Genomic DNA, 15,791 nt, shown 5'->3' with positions numbered 1-15,791 from the left:
AACAGAAAAACGTATTCTTCTGGAAATGGGGTTGTGGTGTGGCTAATGGATATTTGCCTGGGTTTAAAGAGAAAAAAGAGAGAAGTCTGGTCTGAGTGAGATGTTCCACAGTAATTTGGATTACTCTCTATTTGGTTTGAAAATTAGATGTTTTTCCTACATCACCACAAAAGCCATCAAGACTAGAAGTGAGATGCCGCTACACAAAGTTAATAACAAACAGACCAAAATTTCAGAGTGACTGTACTATAACAGTTAAGAGAGCCACAAACTGTATGTTTGTCACCTTGATTTTATAGATTAAACAATGGTTTTGAGAAATATCTATTTTGTCTAATTTGTAAAACTCCTTTTCCCCTCCTATTCACAGTCCACTTTCACCAAGCCTTCTTATGTCCCAAGAACTCTTTTAAAGCCACATTATGAAATCTCTCTGGTGGTGCATATTACGTTAATACGTAAAGACGTATGATGTAGTCTGAAAAACTCCTGCAGAACCTGACACTTCTGATTTTTAAATGACTATTTCTGGCTTCACATGGTGACTCACAGCAACACATGCACACAGTTTAACACATTCTTTTTCTCCTGAGTCAATAACACTGCTACTTTCAGTTTTAACCAAAAAAAAAATCTTACATAGTACAGCTTTAATTACTCTGACCAAACTAGTATGCAGGTGAAGAAGAAGAAGGAGGAGGACGATAGGAAGAGATTGGGAGCTTGTGCAGTCTCTGGAATGGGACAGAGCTAAGCCACTCAAGGAAACAATTATGGAAAATGATAAGTATTCCTTTGATTGTTCATTCTCACCATCACCCATCAGTCTGACTGACAGGTATTTCTAGCTGCTGTCTAACTGCTGAGCTACAATCAGCTCCAAGCCAACACAATCACTGTTCAGCATGCATTACAGTAGCCTGCATATCATGTCCTTGTCTGAGGTTTTACCATCAGCTGGAAAGATCACCACAAAGGTAATTGGCAGACTGAAGTATTGTTATTGTTAAACATTGTTATTGTTGTGAGAATTAATGTATATTCGAAGTAGTAATATCTCAAGGTTATTTTAAAGATGTGTAGGCAAGTAGGACTGTGGTATTCCACTTTTGCATTGTCTCTGTCAGTTTTCAAAGCTTTAAGGTCAGCTTGAGATCAAAATTCAGTTTTTTGTTCTTGTTCTATTTAGCGTGATTTATCATATCATACCATTTAAAAGACAAAGTTTTCTTTTTCTTGTCATCTTCCATCAACATGTAATGAGACTCACCGCCTCTAAAAATGTTTTCTGATTCTTGGTTACAACATCGTGCACCAGTGGGGGGATTTTAACCAATAATGTTGCGTTTCATCTCCAACTCCCTCTCTGATCGTCCCTGAAATCGTGTTTGACTCAAAAATAGCTCAAGGTATTGAAGGAAATACATTATGACTTCCCATTCATGTTCATTTTATATCCATATTAATTGACTTGACCAATTAACCCATAACTGATCTAAGCAAACAACACACTTGTTTAAGGAATCAGCTCTGCACACAAAACAATAGATCAAGAAATAAATTACATAATTCTTTTATACAGTAAGTGTAGCAACTGAATCCCTTTAACTGCAAGTGTTTTCCTTCACACCACTGCAGTACATTCTCTTTCTTTTTTGTTCTGACTTACAGACTTTATCTCTGTAAGCACATTTGCTGTTAACCTATACATGCACTATTACTGTGGTATGAATAATGATAATGTGACTGTTTTAGCCACACTGCAATATAAGTACTCTAACTCTGGTTTACTTGTCAGTCTAACAGCCAGTTAAAGGTGTTGTATAGCTCTAGTTCTTCCTATTTGCACCACATTATTCATGCACTATGGTATTTGTGTTACTAATGTCCCTACAAATTTTAAATCGAGAGCTCCCAAACTTTTCATACCACATGTAGAGGTAGGGTTTGCCCTGCAACTAAGCTTGCCACCTCAGCCTTGAAAATTTCCTGGACACTCGATCAGTGGCTTGATTTTTTTTTTACTATATTCAGTGGATGGGCAGCTGTGTTCATGATGCAGTCTAAAGTAAACAGAGATCAGAACCAAATCTTTTCAGGTATCGTGCTGCCTATTACCTAAACATGTCAACAACAGTGGACCCTTCCCAAACAACCATCCTTATGGGTAATCTGAACAAATCAAACATTTCTTTGTACACAAATATTTTTTACACAAAACATTTTGTGTCTAGCAATTCCATTATTTTTTTTCCTGAACAGGAATCCAAAAACCTGGACAATCCTGGATGGGTGGCAATATTGGGAAAGTGGCCAGGTCTTTGTGCTGCCTATCTCTGAATATTGTGGTGAAGATGTGGAGATAACCAGCATTCGTTTCAGTGTTGCTCATTTTTTGTAATTTGCTTTTATTTTTCATCCACAGTTTTGTTTCACATGCATTTTAACGCATTAGTCCTACCTACCACAAATGTATATTATGTTTTGCAATAACAATCATGGTGTTTTGTGCTTCAGTTAACTAGTTCATCCTGTAATGTCATAATTCATAGATATGTGGTTGCTGCCATCTTTGTGGACTGAATGACTGGAATAAGTGCAGTAACTGCTGTAATGTGATATTCAGTTCACTCTCTTAACTATGTCACTGTATGCATGAACGTCCAAGAATTTGCCATCAAAAGCTCACTTGCTACACAGAAAGTCTTGTTTGCATATATCTTTTCATACTGTACTGCATAATGTAGGAAAACTGTGGGCCCTCAGACAGCTGTGAGTACATTAGGGCACATACAAGCTACAGGTGTGCAGGAAGTATTGTGTTGGTATAATACAACATGAGTGCTGTAAAATAAACCTTAAAATAACGAGAATCTTCAGTTATCTAAGCACAATTGCACAAGATGCATAGCGGTTTGGCATTTACACGTCTTCAGTGCATCTTTAATGCACACTTGTGATCAGGCTTTGTGTCTGGAGGAAGGGTGCCATCCACTTTTACAACATCTCTCGCTGTGATTGTTGTCAGACACTTTTATCAGACAAACAGTCCCACACGTCTTTGTTTACATGTTAGAGCTGTTACACGACTGCCTAAATTGCTACACAAACAGGAGAGGAGACAAATAAAGAAGCTACATAGATACTTTTATGATGACACCATTGGTTAGGTGATTCTTTGCTGCTGCGGGACGCTTTATCATTCACACTACACAATGTTATGTGGCCATTTGCGTCCCTGACCACTTACAAAGGTGGTTTGAATGATGATGGCAGAATGTGGACAATGGGTCCCCATTCATAACACCCTTCGGTTACGATCTGATCACCCATAGTGTATGATAATGCTAGGTGTGAACAGGGCCTTGATCTCCATTCTTAGGCTGGTGAGGCTTACACGGTGAAACTTTCATGCAACTTAGTTACTTAGTTGCATGAAACCTACATGAAACTAAACTGCACTTGAGTTGCATAATGTGAAGTGTCCTTATTTGAAACTCAGCCGCAACAGCTCCAAACATCTCAACTTTGTAAAACAAGTTTCATGAAAACGCTGATAGCATGTAATGTGATCATGTCGAACTTCATAATTTAAACCATTTTCACGGTTCAATGGACAAGAAAATAAAACAGAAGATGGTTCATTGGACAGTTGAAAAGGAGATCTTGCTGACTGACACAAGGTTGGTAGTTTTCATTTTGACAGCCATAGTAAGTTTTCTGAAGCTAACGTTTTTGTAACCAGCTGCATTCACTAGTCAGTAATGCTTAAACAACTGTTTGTGCCAACTTTTATTGTTCTTTTTTAGCCTGCTCTTAACATGATTTATGTAGCTACATTCAATTTTTATCTGTTGATGTCCACTAGTTTTATGAAGAGCTCAGATTCATGTGGGATCCAAAGGACAAAATTTCTTACAGAAGATTAAACAGAGACGTGGTCTGCAATGAACTTTATGTGCAGGACAAGATGAGTGAGACATCAAGTAGGCTATAACCGTAATGGCTACTTACACATTAATAGTAAAAAGCTTAACATACACAGAACAGATAATAAGAATCAGATAGATAGATAGATACAAATAAGATAAAAATGCTGCAAATAATAAATTACACCTTGCGGGTGACTTTAAAGCGAAAACAATCCGGTGTATCAAAAAATTTGAACTGCTAATTTGGCTGTCTAGTGAAGTAACAATGTGTTGCATGCAACTTTGTTTTTAAAATGCTTCATGTAATTGTCAAGTTGCAAGGAAAGTGATGCAGGCAAATCACAACATGCAACTAGCTGCACAGAAGTTTCACCATGTAAGGTCATCCTTAAATCTTCAACTCTGTTAAGGTTTCAAAGTGACAGAGAGACTATATTTTATATCATCAGCTCTCTCTCAGAAACACTTTGCTTGCATAGCTCATGAAGGACATCAGGTTTATACAGAAACTTTGTGTACTATTCAAGAATGTACATATACCAGCACAGGGCAAGTCACAGATCACAGAAATGAAAGATCCCTTTATAAATCAGGTCACAGGTGCAAAAATGACATTTCTCTGTAGAACCGTCTACGTTATTGTTGCAATAATTAAGACGTTTTAGAACAAGTGGAGATGTGATGAACCTTCCTACACAAGAACACATTTTGCCTCTGAGCAGTGAGGAGGATGGTTCAGAAGACATACAATTCTCCAAGGACTGAGATGTTGGCTGATTCTTGGGGTCACCAGGTCTCCAAAACTGTGATGCCGTTTCTTTGCCTACAAACTATTCAGGAGGCTTTCCAGAAGAAAGCCTTTATTCTCATCAAGCCACAGTTACCCAGAAGAACAAAGTTGTCTAAACATCGGTGGAATTTTGAATGGGATGAGGTGAAGAAGGGACTGAAGGTGCTCTCTTGAAAGCTTTTGAACAAGGAGATGTATTTCATACATACTACTAACTGAAGTACAGATTAATCCTTTTTAATTAGAATCCATGCATAACATGATGGTTAGATGGGTCACTGAAAAAACCCATACTTGACATTTAATATTTAAGAATTCATTCACTTAATGGGTGAGAAACCAAGGCAAGTGATTACTGTAGAATCAGAAGGTACATGAAACACTCTTATTCGATGTCACAAACTGTCATTCATCTTCTAATCTGCCCACCAGAAGGACATCAGATTCTTTAGATTTGAATATGTTCAAAGTCAAACTGAGCAGATCCCATTGAGTGCATGGGAAAAGATGAGTAACCTGGGACCAGACTTAATTTATATGGTCAGTCACAGCACAGAAACACAAAACAAGACCTGCTAACACACTTCATCCTTGGCTTCTCTCCCTATTGCACTCCCTCAACTTTGTGGGCCTGAACAACTTGAAACAGAGTCTATGTTTTTCTTGTGCATTTCATATGTGTTTTATAATTCTTATTCATATAGTTAGTAATTTTCCAACTGAATTTACCTTGATGAGTTGCGTTACCATGCTGTGCTTTTTAGTTAGGCTGTAATACCTGCTGCAGTCACTGCTTGCAGTCTATTAACACTATATATCGTTTTCAGTGACCCCAAACAGAACTAACCGTCTATATGTTTCTTTGTTGGGCTGAACAGCTGCCCATCCTGTGCGATCTGATTCCGATGCTTCATCAGCCATTATCGGGTGCTCTCACTCGCTCGCCCACCCTCTGGACCAGTCTGACCACCATGTAGCTTCCTGCTGTCCAATGCTGTATAGGAAGCCTCACCTGCATGCCACTCACCCTCCTGATGATACCAGTGCTTGCACAGACTGAAACTATTTAATCATAGACATTGCTTCACCTGCCTCACAATACACTTGAGCTCTTCTCATAGTCATACTAACAGATCATCATTGCAGGCTTCTAACAGGAAGAGTTCATTCTCACTTTTACTGTAAAAATAATCTAATTGATACAACACAACACTATTTTTAAGAGTTTTAAGAATAAATTAATACAGGCTAAAGTTGAAGTGGGTCTTAAAGTCACAAAGGTGCTCATGGGTTAAAAGTGGGATTTAGGAGGTGGTGTGTTTCAAATCTTTCATGTGTTTAACAAGGTGGGAACAATATTGTTCAGAGTAGCCTATTTGTTAATATACTGAGGTTCTAGCAGTGATACCATTAAAATGTGTAATCAATGCCTTTATATTCATTTTTCTTGGCCTAACTACATTCAGGTAGTCCAACCATGAGCACACTGGATTTAAAATGACTAGGCAGGACTGTCACTGCTATACCCAAGGGGTAACATTTTCACACAAAAAATCCAGGACATTATCGGAATACTTTATTATGTGTCATTCATATATGTACGTGTTCATACATGAAAATCCCAGTAAACAGGAGGTGACGTTCTCAGCATGAATACATATTCATCAAAAGATTCCGGAGAATTCTCTGTGCACATTCCCAAAAACAGAATGCCTGTGACCTTTGATCGCTAGACGTCACTGCTTAAAAAAACAGCAAGCTTCTGTGAGGGATATCACCACATGGGCTTGGGAATACTTCAACAAACAACAGCATGGCTGCATAATCAGAGATTGCTGAGGGTGCTAGACTGGCCTCTACTCTGGCTGTACTGACTGTGCAGCAGAAGACTTGTATGAAGAAAGAATGGCAAAAAAATGCTTTCCAAACTAGATCAACTGGTGTTTTCAGTCCCAAATGGTTATGAAGTGTTGTAAAAAGGAAAAGTGATGTAAAACAGAGGTAAACATGCTCCTGTTTAACTTTTTTGCAATGTGTTGCAGGCATCAAATTTAAAAGGAGTGTATATTCACAAAAAAACAATAAGGTTCACAAGATAAAACATCCCTGTGATGGACTGGCGACCTGTCCAGGGTGTATCCTGCCTTCCGCCCAATGACAGCTGGGATAGGCTCCAGCACCCCACCGCGACCCAGAAGGATAAGCAGTTTAGATGATGTATGTATGTATGTATGTAAGATAAAACATTAAATATTGTGTTTTTGTATTGTTTTTAATATAATGCAGGTCAAACAGAATTTACTAATCACTGCTCTGTTTTTAACATTTCACAAGCACTTTTTTTTGGAACTGTAGTTTGTACATCTTTATTAAGTGAACTATGTATCCATACCAGCCCTTTTAGACAGTCACCCATTTCAAGTGATTATAAGTAATTGGACATTTTAACAGAATCTTAAATACAATTGTGATGTTTAGTTTTTCGGGAAAATCCTTGGTGATTGCATGAAGCCTATACCAAACAACATGGTTCTCCACCATAACTAAATCACCCAGTGTGCTCACATCTAGGATGCTTACAGTGGTCTTTTAATTAAGCTGTCAAATGTAAGAGGGTCTTCAACGTTCATCTTTTAAAAGTCTTGAAAATTATGGCTTTTATTGAGCAGATTGAGGTAAGGAACATATTTCCTCTTACTCAGCTACACTCTCCCTCATATAACCAAGCAGTTCTTAATATGAGGTTAGATTTTAGCACTGTCAATCCCAAATATTCCAAGTAGAGGTTGTAAAAAGTCCACTCTACACCACAAGATTTCATTCCCCTCAGTTTCACAGTCAATCCAACTCAGGACGGCTGAAACCGGGACTTTAAATGTGGATGTTTACTAAGATGAGCAAAATTATTTTTGCCATTTTGCAACTAAACTGAAACACTGTCACTCCATTTCTACTTGCATGATCTTCTATCTCTACCTTATATTACACTGCCTTTAGAAAATCTGTTTTTCCTTAATCCTTATGTGGCTCCAATATTAGTGCCACAGCAATGCTTAAATCCCATGGAGAGTGAATATTTCAAAAAGAGCATTTAATTCAGGCCATGAACTTTGCAATCTGAAGAAACACTTTGGCAACGGGCTGTAAAAGCCAAAGAGGTCCCTACAGAAAAGTGGGCGAAGGAGGCGGGGGCATGTAGCATATTAAAAGTGTGCTCTTAGAGCTCTCGCCGCCCAGTGCACCCAGCACAGTACAGCACACCACATTAACTCGGGAACTTAATGTTCATGATATCATTTTTGTATGCAGTGCGGGTCATTTCATATTTTAATAACAGACAGGCTGGGGGATCATGGAAAACGGCAGCTCTACTCTTTCAGTTGTCGTCAATGTTTAATTCACTCCTGCCCTGGGTTACCAAAGCACCACACTCATTATTATTTTATTTTGAGGCTTTTTACTAGACTTACAAAGCTAGCAAAATGGTGTGAAATGTGAAGAGTCTTAAATCTTGGAATATGGAATATGGAATTTAAATGAGGAGAAGTCTCTCCACAGGAAGGATCTAAGAACTGAACTATGTCCCTTGAGTTCTTCCCTATATGCTCGCTACCAGGGCTGGCTGTTAGGGGTCCCAAGCAGGATTTTCCTGGAAACTTTTTGGGGACTTTTGTGAAGCTGAAAGTTGAACTTGCTTTGCTAGACAAACCCCAGATCCACTACTTCTATAAGCCAAAATAAAAGGCATAACAATAACACCACAATAAAACAAAACATACCTTTATTTTTAAGCTTTTTCTCCTCATCCTCCCATTTTCTTTTCCATTTTTTGGATCCAGATGCATGCATTTTTAAAAATATGATTAACCAGTTGCTCTTTTTCCTCACTCGAGCATCTTAGACAACACTATAGCAATACTGGTATAGCAATAATCCAAAAGTTGTTACGAGCCCTCTGGTAGTCGAGGGGTCCTAAGCAGCTGCTTTGTCGCTTATGAGTTACACTGTTAAAAAAACTAAAAAATATACTGGCAAAAAATGGCCGTCATTTCATTTTCTGTGAAATTAACAGACAACAGAAGATCACTTATTTAACAAAAAAATCACTCATTTAACAGGAAATTCTGATAAATTACAGTACATATTCTATGTATATACAGAACTATTCCTTCACTTCATATTCAGAACAAAATTGTAATTTTACAGTTTAATCTGTCAAAAGCCACATACACATACATTTCCTTCCTTTTATATCCTGTAATGGGACCCAACCAATATATCAGCAGATCCGGTTTATGAGGAGCCTGGCCACTTCCTATTCCCCCCGTTATATCAAAAACAGGACTACTAATCAGCAGAGGGCGCCCCCCGAGTGAGTCCTCAATGAATGGGAGTGAATGGAGCTCAACGGCTAAAACGGAAAGTTAAAATAGTTTCTAATCACTCGCCCAGAACGTTTCTTTAATTTTAGAAAGTAGAAGGATGTATTTCACTAAAAAAGCAAAGAAATCCTACCTACATATTTCCTTTTTCTACAGCAAATGGGTTTTGGGCAGCAGAAGGCGGGCATTACTGCTAGGCTGTGATGATTGATTGGCGAGCGCAGCAGCTCATTGGCTGTTCGCGCTCACTGACGTCATGAACATACATGAGGTGCGGTTTTAAACTCCTATAACTCGAGTTTAAAAGCTCTTAAAATATAACAGCAGTGTTAAAATGTTTTATGCTGTTCTGTGTTCAGGAAATGATCGCATTCTTTTACATTAAAAATGTTCAAGCATTTATAAACTATGATTTTGCTCAAATGCTCCATATCAACCCATTCATTTTGGACTCACTCTGGTTTTCTCAAACGCCTTCTAGCGTTTGAGAAAACCGGAAGACATTGCAGAGTGGGAATTCTCCTCTTTACAAGTTCTCTGATATCAGTTGGCTGATATTAGCCACTACTGACAACCCACAGATTTAGCAAAATTAACAAAATTTGTTTGATGATCTGCCAATACTCTTGCCTTGTCTAAGACTTTTTTGGGCTGTGGCATAGGCAGAACTCAAACACGTGATATCCTGTCAACAGAGCAAAACCAGCAAGACAAGCTATATTGGCAAATTTGAACATGAAACACCATCATAAATGCACACAGTCCTATACTTTAGCATGGAGATAACATACTGTAACACAAAAAAAACATTTACTTTGAAGAGAACTGATGGACAAATGAATCTTCACATTACAAATGAAAGATAAAACAGGTTCATTACAATTACATGTTTCTTTATTTTCTCATTACAGCATTTGCCCCTACATCTCTAGCATGTTTTATAAAATGTTCAACGTTTATCAGTGAGGCTAACTAGCCACTGTTAATTAACATTAGCTAACATTGCTAGCTGGCATTCATACACGAGAACTTCTTTTATGCCTAGTTTATGGGCAAAGCATTAACATTTCTGGGAAATGGTAGCGCAAGCTGACTGATTAAGGTAGTTAACATTTCTGTAAAAAGCCACAGGAAAAGATATGGCTAATCTTATGCTAGCTTGTTTGCTAACTTAACAGCTACTTGAATTATTCTAACTTCAGGTAATGTTTAATGCTGTAGCCACATGTCTAAGTTAATAGTACACGTAACATTTTCATATAGTTACAATCTTATAAGACTTCCTCTGCTTTGTACTCATCAGTTAGTTCATTTTGAATTTATCACCATGGTTAAAAAGTAGCTAAGTACTCTCTCTCAGGATGAAGGAACAGTTTTCCCCACTAATCTTATTTGACTAGTGCACTCACTGCTGCGGCTGTAAACAGAGGAGTAACAGGTAAACTACACAGCATTCAACGGAAAAATTCTGTTTAAATCATACAGAAGAATAACCTGTTAACTGTTTGTTACTGTTAATGGGCAATTTAAATGAATGGTTATAATTAGTCTGAAAACAGAAAATAAACTGTATCTATGAGGTAATTTGCCTCTATGTAAGGTAAGAATGGTTTTAACTGCCAAAATCTCAACCTGCCTTTTCAAATTTGGGCAAAATCAGAATTAACAACAATTGACTGTAACCTGAAGGTTTTGCAAGAGCATTCATATTGCTAGACTCTGCACCCCCGCTGTGTTGGACATTGTAAGGGTCTTATAGGGAGGGGAAAAAAGCCATACATAAAAAAAAAAGTAGAGCATCACAAGAAAGGCAAAAAAAAGGGCAAGAAGGGGAGTTAAAAACATGTCAGACCCTACAAGCCTGCATCCTCTGAATCAGACAGAATGTCAACTCACATTTCAATTCCACAGCGAGAAACAAATAACAGTGTACATGCAAACAAAATAAATAAATAAACAAATAAATAAAAAATCTGGGGTAAAAGCAAAACAACAAAATGCTGCACTCGTGTTCTGCAATAATACATATGCACCAAAAAAAGGAATCAAGGCTGGCAAATTCCTGGAACAGAGGCAGAAGTGCACTTTCCCTTCTCTGGGCACAAGATGCAAGCCGCAGCTGACGCTAGAGCCGCTGTGCTCTGCTGAGAAACGTCCTCAGCTTGTCGAGCAGTCAGGGCGAGGTTATACAGAGCCGCTAAACCCAAAGAGCCTGCACGACGGGTCAACGTCAATCAGCCTAATATCAGCTGACGCACTGGTGAGGGTGGTGACAGGGCAAGGTTATGTGTCACCCTGTGCTCCGGGCTGCCACAGAGTCCACTACTGCCACTACTGTGCCCCCCTGGGCCCTGGAAACTGCCCAAATGGGACTTTAGGGAGGCTGAGGGGTCTCTAACAGACTTAGCTAACCCCTCGTGGCAGCTTCTCTGGACTCAGTGGATTGCTTACCCACAGCCTTGTGGCTGGACTCCATGGCACGAGGCTCGCGCTGCCTGCAAGTCTGCCCCACCACGTCTATTAGAGGCCAAACTCAGAGAAGATGAAAAGTGCTGAGAGGGCAAAGCTGGATCCTCTTCCACTGCTAACATCCTAGCCTGCAGCCCCTCCACATAGTTACCATGTCAACACCAACAACCTTGAGTCTTAAAGTACATTAGCCATTCAAATCTATATAAAAGGATATCTTTAAATAAAATGATGTCTTGTAACTGTAAATTACATTACAGATCATGGTGCTTTTTGCTGGTATATGGTTATGCAAAAAGAGTACACCTGCGTAGGGGCAGGTGATATGCCAAATATACAGCATCACAATATTGAAGATATGCGTGATGTATATATGTAGTTTTTCCAAGGTTTGATAAGTTGTAACAGACAGAATACACCATGCTTAAAATACTATCAAAAACTTTGAGTACAATCATTATTATTCAACATTTCACATGTATGTATGTATATAGATATGTATGTATATATACATATATACACACGCTTTTTCACACAACTGTGTGTGTAAGTACTCCCCATGAAATGTTTCTGTAGATCAAATTTGTGAAGTCTTTTTCTAATGCTCGATGTATGCACTCATATCAACAGTGGTAAGACCCAAGAGTCATGCAGAGTAGTTTGATGTAAAATGGTGCATTGTAGAGAAACTTACCAACTCTGATTCTTTACAGTGTTGGTATAAGGAGCCAAGGGTTGCAATGTGTACAATGAAAATACAGACATTTTATTTATTATCCAAAAAGGTTTTATATGTAATTTTGCTGATGGTGAAATTGTGTTAACTCTGAAAAATAAGTTTTTTTGGGGGGATTATTTTGCCTCACAACACCCTGCATGTATGTCTCCACCATGGTTGAATTAAAAAAAAAGAAAAAAAAAAAACAAGCAACAACATTGTAACCCAAAAGCTCGTCTATCATAAAACAATGTCTCAATCATCAGGCAGCACATTCATAATCACATAATCATATAATAACTTTCTGTGAGGGAGCTTTTAGAGGCACTAAACTTTTCAGATGTCTGGTTCCCATCACCGCCTGTGTAATCAATTCTGACTCAGTTGCTCTAGAAAGTAGAATTTCCCATCGACTTCATTTACCTCTTAACAATTGCCTTATGGAGAAATGTTTAAAAAACAGTGGAATTCTCTTTCATGTAACAGTCAGCTGGAATGATACTGGCAGCAGGCTAGTTTTCTCTGCTGTGTTTGTCATCATGTAGTCCCTTTTGGCCATGCAGTTTCTCAGGATTCAGACCCAAAAGACAACACATTCATTGGTTTGGAAGAATTTATCACTAAGGTCGAGCCCTTGTCCAAGATCAAGTTCATATGTGACAATGTTTAGTGCGTTGTATAGGCTTTAATCTTCCTGCGGATATCCGGAGATGAATCGTCCACCAAGGCCTCCTTGGAGTTATGAATCACGTTCACCTGGGGAGCTGACGTTTAATCAATAAACTCCTGACCTGGTGCCGTGACCCAGAGCCGCCAGGATTAATTTTGTTTTCCCACACTGACTCCCGCAGACCTCCCGCAGACATAATGACTGGCCTCAAGCTGATCAGCAAATCACCTGTGCTGGCTGCCATGTGGACAGATACATGGCCCGTAAACAAAAATAGCACCATGTTAACCTGCCGTTTTTTTCTCTGTGGATGCAACAGGTTTCTTCTATTCGATTCTTCTTGATAATACATTTTCTGAGAAGTCTGAAGCTTATTGAAGCAATCTGGTACCCTTTAGGTTTTTGTTTGAAGATTACTGGGCCATGTCTATATGAACTGTATTACATGTGACACTTAGAACGCAAAGGAAACAGATATCTGGTATATGATGTAATATTTATTATTGGGTGTGTTTATTTCCCCCATACATAACCCATAACACATGTGCCACTGGAATGTATGAAGCTAAACTTTCATTCAGGTTTCCTTTGGAAAGGTTTAGAAGTATAGTAAAAGGTCTACACTGCCATCTAGAGTTGTGAGGAGATAAAATCAAATTTAGACTTTCACATGTCTATTTCCAGAACAAAATATGAGTTGTAAAAAAAATATATGAGGACACATTCTCCTAGGTTTCTTATTTGTAGCATAAATCTGATATGTTTTTAGTTTTTTTATGTGGCACTGTGTCAAATAATAATACAAAAAATCTTTCCATGACCTTTTTACAATGTATTTGAAGATTTGAATGTGAATTCAGATAGACTTGCAGGCTTGCCATACTTCTCATAAGGGCAGTATTTAAAGGCATGCAATTCGGTCACTATTTGGGCAAAACATGCACATTGTACTTTTCTGTGCTATTCCACCCCCGCATTTCCCTCTTCACTTGGACAAGCTGCTCAGTGGCCCTGAAATGCAGCACGTTATGCCGCTTCACTGCTCCATGCTCAAAGTTGCACCCTGCATCTGAATATGATGTAAATGATACAATGTACTGCTAGATGCAGGAGTTCACATTTAGCATTATTTTGCCTTAAGGCAGCTTTTAAAATGTGTAAGGTTGAAGCAAGGCGAACACTTGGCAAAGAGACAACCATTCATCCATCACAGTTATGAGATAAAACTCAGACATAAACAGGCAGATATAAATATGTCTCTAGGAAGCTTCGATTCCATACAGAACAAACCTTAGACCTTGAAGAGTACCAATCTTTTGACCACACTATTTATTATTTTTTCTTTGCATAGGCCTGTTTTGCAGCTCTGTCACAGATGGTCAACTGAAGGTCAGTGTTACTTTCCAGTTGGGAGGACATGAGTTCTAAGTGTGGAGGGGAAAGAAAAAAAAAACAGTAAAATATGCATGACATCAATTAGCTCAGCCTCCGCCAGAGTCAGCCCACCGTTAACATGTATGCACTGTAGAGAGAGTGTTAAATATACATGCTAAGATACAGTGGTGCCAAAAAGTCATGGCAGAACTGGTGACAACATGCTTTATTTGTAAAGAACCGGAGGTCAATAAACTCCATGGATGGGAGCAACGCAGATAATGATGGATCTTTCGGGGCGTGAAATCAGAGACTAGCGCTGACCCAGATGACAGCTTGTACGCTCATCAGATCATGCCATCTGTGTAATCTGCCACTGAGAATGCACATATGCCCAGTTCCTGGAAGGATTGCGTTGCAGAGTTTAACTCTGGTGACTCAATGGCATATTCAGTCTGTAATGCATTTCACTGCTGAGGTTTCTGAGCATTAGTTGCACAGTCACTATTTCACTTTTTCCCCTACTGAATCCCAGGATTGAGAGTGTTCATGGGTTTTGCTATACAAAATATGATGTTTGCTATAAAACATTGGTAAAAGCACTCTGTAGTTTAAAAGGGCTCTGATACGTAAGCTCTTAAAATACTGGATTTGAATGACTAGGTATAAATCAGCAAACCCACAGTGATATCTAACAGAACTCCAGAATTGCATGACTCCAAGAACTAATGTCAACAAAATAATCTCCAATGACATTTTGATGTATTAGACAACGCAACTACAAGCATGCATACAACAAAAGCTCCGAAATTCTGTAGCAACTACAAAATAACATGCTGGATGATTTGGATGAGATTAATTCCTTTTATACCAGAAACAAGCTCTAATCCAGTGCTGTTAACCTTCTTTCTCTCCTGTGGCCCACTTAATTACGCCTTGCTGCATCCACACAAACAGTCTTGGGCACACAGACACACAGATGAACTCTTGTTTCTGTGCTGTAGGGTCCACTGCAATCAGTCTAAAGGTGCTCCAGCTAGTGGTCCATTCACTGCCTTTTCCTCTTTTCATGGCTTATGATGGTGACAGTAAAGCACCGCTAGCAACATGTCATGTCAAATATCAGACAATAATATACAGATTTAGTCAGTCTTTTGAAATGTTATGACTGAGGCTATGGCCATTTAGCAGCCTTGTAGAAACTCTAAAGGCCTTGGTACACTGACCCCACATTCCCCAACAAACACCAACTTTCTGATGTTGGTCAGTGGCTTTATATTGGTCCAGCATCAGGGCTGAGACAATAAGCACCTTTAATGAGTCAACTATTTTTTTAGAACTTGTTTTCAGAATAGACTTTTTTCTCTTCCTGGCACTTCTTACTTCAGGCACTCTAAAATTAGCTCCACACTGTGAGCTTATGGAGTTCCCTGGGATAGCTAAAACCCATCCTTGC

Source organism: Colossoma macropomum, unplaced genomic scaffold (assembly GCF_904425465.1).
Source record: "Colossoma macropomum unplaced genomic scaffold, Colossoma_macropomum, whole genome shotgun sequence".
In the NCBI taxonomy this organism is placed as follows: domain Eukaryota; kingdom Metazoa; phylum Chordata; class Actinopteri; order Characiformes; family Serrasalmidae; genus Colossoma; species Colossoma macropomum.
This window is presented reverse-complemented; position numbering follows the sequence as displayed.